General features: G+C 38.3%; 1 protein-coding gene across 1 annotated transcript in view; it reads left to right on the forward strand.

Annotated features, from left to right (window-relative positions):
- LOC124051972 (transmembrane protein 132D-like) overlaps positions 1 to 8,510 on the forward strand; it is a 56,723-nt gene that overhangs the window by 25,853 nt on the left and 22,360 nt on the right. The gene's annotated exons all lie outside the window — the stretch shown is intronic.

Below are 8,510 nucleotides of genomic sequence, written 5' to 3' on the forward strand. Positions count from 1 at the left end.
GGTTTCTTTGTCAGCGTCGAAATTACTTTTTCTTTATCTAAGCAGCAGAAGTGTTGCTTAATGCAACCAAGAAGTTCCACAAGGAAAATTTGATTTACTAAATAGAAAAAAAATGGACACAACTTAAATGCTGATAGTGAATATTATAGCCACCTACAGACATTTTTAACACTTAAGATGGTCACAGTGTAGCAATATCTAAAAACACAGGCAACATTAATGATAATAACATAGGACGAAATGCTGTGCAATAAAAAATACTAAATCCAAAATAAGAGGGATAAAACCATCTAGACAAACTAAATGTAAAATGCTTGTGGAGACCAGATTACATTCCCTGATGCCAAAGGCTCAATTATCTTCATTCTTTCAATGATTTGAACATTGAGTCACTGACCTTGACGCTGCATGGCAGACAACTCTATTTGCTTACTGGGACTCAGAAAAACAGCTGTGAATTTGAATAATGCTCACTGAACATCTCATAATCACAAGAGAGAATGGTCTCAGTCGCATTCCTAATGGTGGATGAGACTGATCAAATGATAGTGGAAATAAACAGGTTTTAGGCTGAATATCAAAGTGTAAGTAGAGCATGCCTTTCTGATCACAAGAGAGTAATTGTTCAAAGTTAAACGATCAAGCAGAAGAATATATATATATATATCTCTGTGTGTGTATATATATAAAGATGAACAACATAACAGAAAAGAATCATTAAAAAAACCATCAGATGTTGCACAATTTATATTTAAATTTTGTTTGGCCAACTTGTCTGTTAGAGTAACATAATTTTACTTTGTTACTTGCAGGGTTAAAGTTACTTAAATCGTACACTGCAGCAATCTTCACACATTAGCCTATTTTATATATAGCGTTCTAAAGAAGAAGACATTTCTATAGTACAGTACAGTATCCATCTCTAATGGAGATGTGAGTAATGCTGATCATTCATGCAATGACATTTTCACTGCAGCACATGTCAGTTGGGTGATTCAAACAATTCACAACAACCTCTGAATACACCATTGTACAAAGTGTTAGATGTATTGATATGATTTCTTGTTGGAATTTAAGCTACCTTAATGTCCCTCTGAAAGCGAGTATGTTTTAAAAGCCGATAAGTCAACAAATAGTTTAATTAAACTGTATGTTTGCAGTTGACATCAACCTCCACCTCCACTTTTTTCAGCCGCACTAGTAGGTAGACACGTGGCACTCCACAGTGTTCGTCTGTGTACAGAATGTCAGACACCTCTGTTTGAGAAACTCTTGTCTCGCTCTGGTGGCTTCTGGCCTAAACTCCTACAGAGAAGCATGCATTTACACACACTCCTACAGTCTGCCAAACATGAAATACAGGACTCCTAGCTGTCTTGATTTGACAATTGCTGTAAGCTGAAAACATCATGATGACTGACTGAAACTGTGACAAGTATGCTAATTGCTAATTGCGCCACTGGAGAAAGGTTGGAGGTAATAAGATCTTAAGAGGGGAGGAAAAAGAAGTACAAAAATCGAGCACTGAAGAAGACAGCTTTAGAAAAAGAAAAAAAGATGATGACGTTTGGTCATTCTACAAGTAAAATGCCAAATAAGTTGTTATCAGGGGTTTAATTTTTGAATTTTCATTTTCCTAATGAACTTAGTCATTGCATAACAACAAGAAAGATTAGCACTAGGAAGATATTCTTCCTGCACCGATGGACAGGGCTCATCATTTCAGAACAGGTCCTTTTCAGGATAATAAAACAGAACAATTTATAGCCCAGTCAGTGACTCAGGATATTTTGTCTTTTGTGTCTAGACTGGATATTTTAGAATGCTAGATCAATGCCACATAGGCTGCGGAAAACATTTGTTTTAACATTCGGTTTAAATTTTAATTTTTAGTATTTTGGCTTTGGGAGGAGATAATTACACTTGTTCTCAAAGCATTTTCCCTTGCTTTGGGAATATTTAATGCATCATTATCTTCAAACAGAGCAGAGAGATTGTCTCACCAATATCATGAAATAACATGTTGTACTGGGAAATTATTAAGAGTAAATTATTTTGTTTCAGAAACAGACTGACATAAATTCATTAAAGGGGAGAGCATTTGCAGACTCAATAACAGATTCTGTGGTATGTTCAGCCAAAGAATGCTTTTACCCTCTTTTACCCTCAGTGATTTAGCTTATAATATACTCTTTTATTTTTAATTTTTTTTAAATGAATAGAATTCTCAAAAGTGTTAGCAAGAAATCAGTGAACCAGAACCAACAAGGTGGACAAAATGAGAGACACTGAAAGTGTTTCAGTAACAAGCTTGAAAGGCAGTACATTCAGAGAATATGCCAAATGAGACTGCGCTACTTTTACTGCATCTTCCATTGCATTTTTGATCGTACTATTGGCGAGCTGTGTCTCTCTCTTCGCTCGTTAGAAGGGACCAGAGCCAATGTGGCCCCCACAGCTCTTTACTGTACAACCCTAATGCTATCATTAGCATTTTACGCACAGTTGCTTAAATTCAGTTAATTTCAACCTTAGTAACATTAACTTTGTTCTCACAATCCCATAGCATTATAATCAAAGCCATTAATGGGGAGCTCAACATTAGCTTGTTTTCTGGTCAAGGGTGAGTGCCTTTGTCTAGAATAATTAGGGTTGGGTAAAATGCAACTTTCTCCATATTGGCTCTATACCAGCATTTGACAGATAGTGACAGACTGAGACAACAAGGACAACAGAATTAGCAAGACGTTGTGTCCTCTGCAGGAAGGGGAATGGATAAGTCAAAGAAAAAGCAGTCCTCATATCTGTAATTTACACACAGTGCTATCGCAGCATCAGGACCAGCCAGCGGTATTCAAGCAGGCTGTCATCAGTCACACTGTCATGCTGTCAGGAACTGTATTTGGAAATGGCCTGGCAGAGCACTAATAGGCTGTGCAGTGAGCCTATCCACCAGCATGCCAAGTGTCCTCGAGGCAGCATTAGCCATCTGCATGGGCTATGTTCCTTATAGCTTAATTAAGTCCTTGTGTGTGTGTGTGTGTGTGTGTGTGTATGTGTGTATGTATATATATTCACACCTTTAATTTACTTTTCTATCTTTCTCCTGTGCATTTTGACATTAATTCCTCCATTTGCTCTTACCCCTGTGGCTTCAGTCTACATGAAACTGCTACTTTATCGGATTTAGAAAGCTGCACATACCCCTGATTCCTATTTTATAAATCTCAATCTCTGTGGAATCCATGAATGGACATAGAACTGTCCTTATTCATAACCTTGGCATATTGAGACTTGTACTCCCTCCACCACTAATTAGACCTGTCAATAAGAAGAAAAGCAAAAGTAGCAAAAGTGCAATTTAACCAATTGTATTGATAATAATTAAATGTCAGAAGGATGATAAAAGGTTTATCTATATATCTCATATTGAAAAAGCTCTGCAAAGAGCTTCAAAAGTCAAAATCATATTAAAAGATCATTAGCAGAGACTTCACTGTAAATAAAAGAATGGTCAAATTATAAATGTGCCTCTGTGTGACATTTTAGAGAAAGCTTTGTAAAATGTGAAATAATATCACAATAAGTGACATTGCAAACAGCCTGAAAAAACACCCACAACTATCTCTCAAATACCAATTGTACACCTAGTCTGGTGTAGTGTTTGGCGGTCACATACTTACTTCACATTTTTTCTTTATAAATACCAGTTTGAGTGTGTGGGGAAAGTCGAATGCATGGTTTTTGTGCTACACATCATTTTATTGGAAACCAATTTGTGTTTCTTCATATTTCATATTTTCTTTATTATTAACCCAAGGTGACATTTTCAAAAAACATCAAAACCTCAGACTGGAGAAGCTGAGATAACCTAATAAAAATTACTGAATTGATTAACTAATTATTAAAGTACTTAACTTTCTGCTGATCAACGAGTCAATGAACAATCAATAAAATAAATGCAGAAACCGCATTTTTAAACCTACATTGAACTCGACATTTTAACCACATTTTATGTTGGTATGGAAAATTAGTTCACAAATACAGAGCAGCACTGTAAGTAATTGAGTCTTAATCTCAACTCTAACTCCTTAGGTGCCAAATTCTCCCTTACCAGCTAGCTGCCATCTTTATCTATCATCCAAAACAATAGAGAGCTTATGGGAACTGGTCAGGTGATAATTCGCCAAAATAAACTGCTTTAATGTGTGCCAGAATCCAGAAAATATATGCTCATCTATCCTGCTTTGCTGCAGTGGGATTGCATTAATGCTCATGTTATCAAACTATGTCGCAAATTCCCATGATGCAAGATGTATTTGGTCTAACAGCACAAGATAAGTACATCATAAAATAAAAAGCATGTCAGCAGGCTACTCCTGTGACTCTAGATTATACCCGCAAAAATCACAATCCAATATATTGCTTGAGCTGGCCTGCATACAGACAAGAACCTTTCCCCTTTTGTTGAAAATCTTTGGCCAAGCTCCCTCTAAGCCATTTTGATAACCCTTATTTGCTCCACTACTCTGTGGTTGGGTAAAGAGTTGCAGCGTGAATGTTCATAACTGTGAGCATGAGGCAGTGTTGAGGAGGAAAAGCAAACACTGCCTGGATGAATAACACACACACTGTATACATCTCCTCTATATCGTACACGCATGCACACAAACTTTATTTCACTCCTGCCACCAAATATCACTCTCTTCCCTCTCTCAGCAAGATTCTATGTATGTCAGTCAGGCTTTACTTTGAAGCTAAGCCTGAACATTCTGTAATTTGTTGTTGTTTGGATATTTTTTGCTGGCTCGCCTCCCCCGACTCTTTCCCTACTTTGTCAGTCTGGCTTGAGAGTCTTTTATTCAGCCAGCAAGGGCCAGGGTCCAGCACAGTGCTTCAGCAGGCTTATTCTAATCACATGGTCTCCAGACAGGAGAGGGGTCCTCAGAATATGGACAGGCTTTGTCAGGGGCAGCCGATTTACCACCGCTGACTTTGGCATTTCCTCGCCTGATTTTAAAGAGTGTGAAAGTATGAGGAGGGGAAAAACAACCAAGGCTTAATATTTAATCTCGCTAAAAGTACTCAAAGCTCACAGTTCACAATAACAAAATCCAACAGATTGTCAGGCCAGCAAGTTATGTAATAAATCAATATCTAATTAATGAAGAGAGTATAAATCTCTGCAAGTCCTGAGTTAATAATCAGTAATGGTATTTTATACTCCTGGTCATGGCACAATGCCCCCATCTGCCCCCAACTCTTTATTTGCTAATACTGCAGTTATAGTTGCTTTGGCAACTGTGTTTAATCAGTGGAGACACATGAGCTTCAACTATCATGTTTTTTTTTTTTCTGAGTATGCAGCATAGGTGAAAAGAGACAACATGATCTGAGTAAATGATTCTGTAAATAAGGTACAAAGCTTTGTTCATCTCTCTGAATCAAAATTTTTCTCAAACCTGGTAATTAAAAAAGTTTCAGCAGCTGCACCTGAAATGACTGACATCTTCCTCACGCGTGCACAAAAAATGTAATTTTCCATCTTTTTGCCTGTTCTTTCACATCCCTTGTCATTTCAGTTATTAGCGTGTCTCTGTGTCATCTCTCTGACTTCGACATCACAGTGCAGAATAACTTGGCTCCTGCACCTTTTTCCAAAGCTAAAACCATTAAAAAAAAACTCTGTGAACACGGTTATCCCCTGCTGTTGTATCACTATTTGTAACAAAAAAACAACAACAACAACAAAAGAAAAAATGTGTTGATTCCTCCTTCCCTTGCTTTCATTTCATCTCCCGCTGTAGGCTGTGAGCTGTTTGGACATTGGCAAGGGAAGACTATAGAGGTGCTTGACGGAAAAGACTTTGATTGATAATTGATATGAAGTGAATAGCTGAGAGTGCTGCAGTGGCAATATAAATTGTACTCACAAGCGCTGTAGGCCAACACATTACAGGACCTGTGAGCTTACTGTCAATCTCAGCCAGTTAGTGAGAAGTTGAGCTGTGGTCCTTTGTAAGTCAGAGGCATCTGTTCAGTCAATGAATAATGAATTGCTGGCCATTGTTAAGCAGCACTGAGGGCCCTGATCTAAGCTAAACATATCTTAGATGTCTCCATCCCCTCCTCCTGTTTTCTCTTTGAATACGTATATGTCATTATTCATTAGTCTACTCTGAATTTACAGTATACCTTCTATGGTACAGGCTGCACTGCAGCAATGCGGGGCACAAGGTTATGTGCTTATTCGTAATGACAACATAATGATGTTAAAACCACCAGCCAGCTAAGGACATCCTGTGTGAGATTTGTATATTGTCCCCATGTCCAGACACTTAATTGCCTCCCACAGCCCAAAGTAAAGCAGTTCAGGTTAACTGGTGACTTTAAGGGTGCTTTCACGTCTGTATTTTGGCTCATTTGGCCCACACCAAGGAAAGATACACTATGTAGACCAAAGTATATGGAAGGACCTATTTATTACTGAATTTAAGTGGGGTATGGGACTGTTTTTCAGGAATTGGGCCTCTCAATCTCATTGAAGGGAAATCTTATTGCTTCAGTATAACAAGACATTTTGGACAATGCTATGCTTCCAACTTTGTATCAACAGTTTGGGGAAGGCAATTTTCTATTCCAGCATGACTGTGTCCCAGTGCACACAGCAAGGCCCATGAAGACATGTTTGGATGAGTTTGGTGTGGAAGAACTTGACTGGCCCACACAGAGCTCTGACTTTAACCCCATCCAACACCTTTGGGATGAGCTGGAACAGAGATTGTGAGCCAGGCCTTTCTGTTCTGACCTTACAAATGCTCTACTATGAATAGGCTTCCATTCTTTCCAGAAGAATGAAAGCTGTTAGAGCTGCAATGCTGTCAATGTATTTAGAATGCAATGTAATGAAAGTCCCTGTTGGTGTAATGATCAGGTGCATATAACATATGTTGTTGTTGTCTAGGTCTTATCCACTTTGTGTTTACATTGGCTTTTTGAAAAAGGAACAAGGGCTGAAATACTTGTGACAAGTAGACATAAAATAAATAAATAAAAACGTAAATAAATAAGTAAAATACAATAAAAGGAAACATTATATACATTATGGAAACAGTATGAACATGTACAGGAAACAGTGTGTACATGTGCACTGAAACAGTATATACATGTGCAATATCAGACCAGATGTCCAATATCAGTGTGTACTGTAGGAGATATGATGGGAGCTACTGGTTTAAAAGTCCTGGATGAGGGATAGGAACTGTTTGTAAGTCTAGTAGTCACGTCTGCCGGACAGCAGCAGTGTGAAGAGTCTGCGATCTTTGATGATCTTTTAAGTTTGACTGACTGCTTCACACCAGTCAAAAAAAGAGACAAAAAAGTACAATAAATGGGTGCCAGAGTTTGTTCAAACAGATTAGGTGTGAAAGCACCCTCAGTTTCCCAGCATAGTCCAAAGTAATGCAGGTGAGATTGACTGATGTCAGAAAATTGCCTGTACATGTAAATTACAAGTAGGCCTGAGAAGAAGTGTCAAGTATTCTGACAAGGGTAATATTAGGCACAATTTCATGCAGGCTGATGGGAATATATGGACACTGAATCTTAGGCAGTCTCATCTGAGCTGTATCTGTAAACTGAGTGTCAGGTACCACTGACTGGCTGATCATATTTTTTGTATTCTTATGTACACCACTGAAGGACGTGCACTGAAATTTCATTGTAGCAGTTGCTGCTTAATGACAATAAAGGCATTATCATCTATGTCATTATCATTACCATCTCTGTCTATCTTATGTGTAACAATTTTTCCTGATATGTGTTTGTGGATGAATTCAGAACAAGGATGTCTTCAACCCACTGTGCGTGACCCCCATAGATTAAATTAATGGATGTGTGATGCTTTGGGATGGCTCTCATAATTACAGGATTTCAGGCTTTCAAACTGGGAGACAAATCCAAAAGTGATTTCAAACATCCTCCTTGGCCACAGTCACCAAATCTCAGGAACATATGGCTCAGACTCCTTTACTTTTGATGCTCTAACATCAGTGTCTGTCCTTGAGCTTGCAGACTTTCACATCCAGTAACTATCCTCTAAACAGTGCTTCTGTAGGGTGTCTACTACCTTCCACACATCATTCATCCACAACCATATCAGCCTCCACACACTACACCCTTGTACCCCAGCTGCACAGAAGCATAATGGCCTTTTATCGATTCTTCCTTCTCTCGTCATCTTTCTTCTTTTTTCTTGCTTTCTCTTCTGCACTGCAATGAGAGGTTGTTAAGATAAGCTTCTGTGTGAGGAGAGAGTCATGCCTTGTTTTTTTTTTTTTGTTTTTGTTTTTTTTTAACAGGGCAGCAAGGGGGTGTTTGTGTTTGTGAGTGCATGCCGAAGTTAATACATGTGCACAAGCATATGAAACGTGTGCATGTGGGCTATGATAATATAGAGGCCACATTTAGACATTAGTGTTCATCTGCTGTTGTGTACAAATAGGCCGATG

The sequence above is a fragment of the Scatophagus argus genome, chromosome 20 (genome assembly GCF_020382885.2).
Source record: "Scatophagus argus isolate fScaArg1 chromosome 20, fScaArg1.pri, whole genome shotgun sequence".
In the NCBI taxonomy this organism is placed as follows: domain Eukaryota; kingdom Metazoa; phylum Chordata; class Actinopteri; family Scatophagidae; genus Scatophagus; species Scatophagus argus.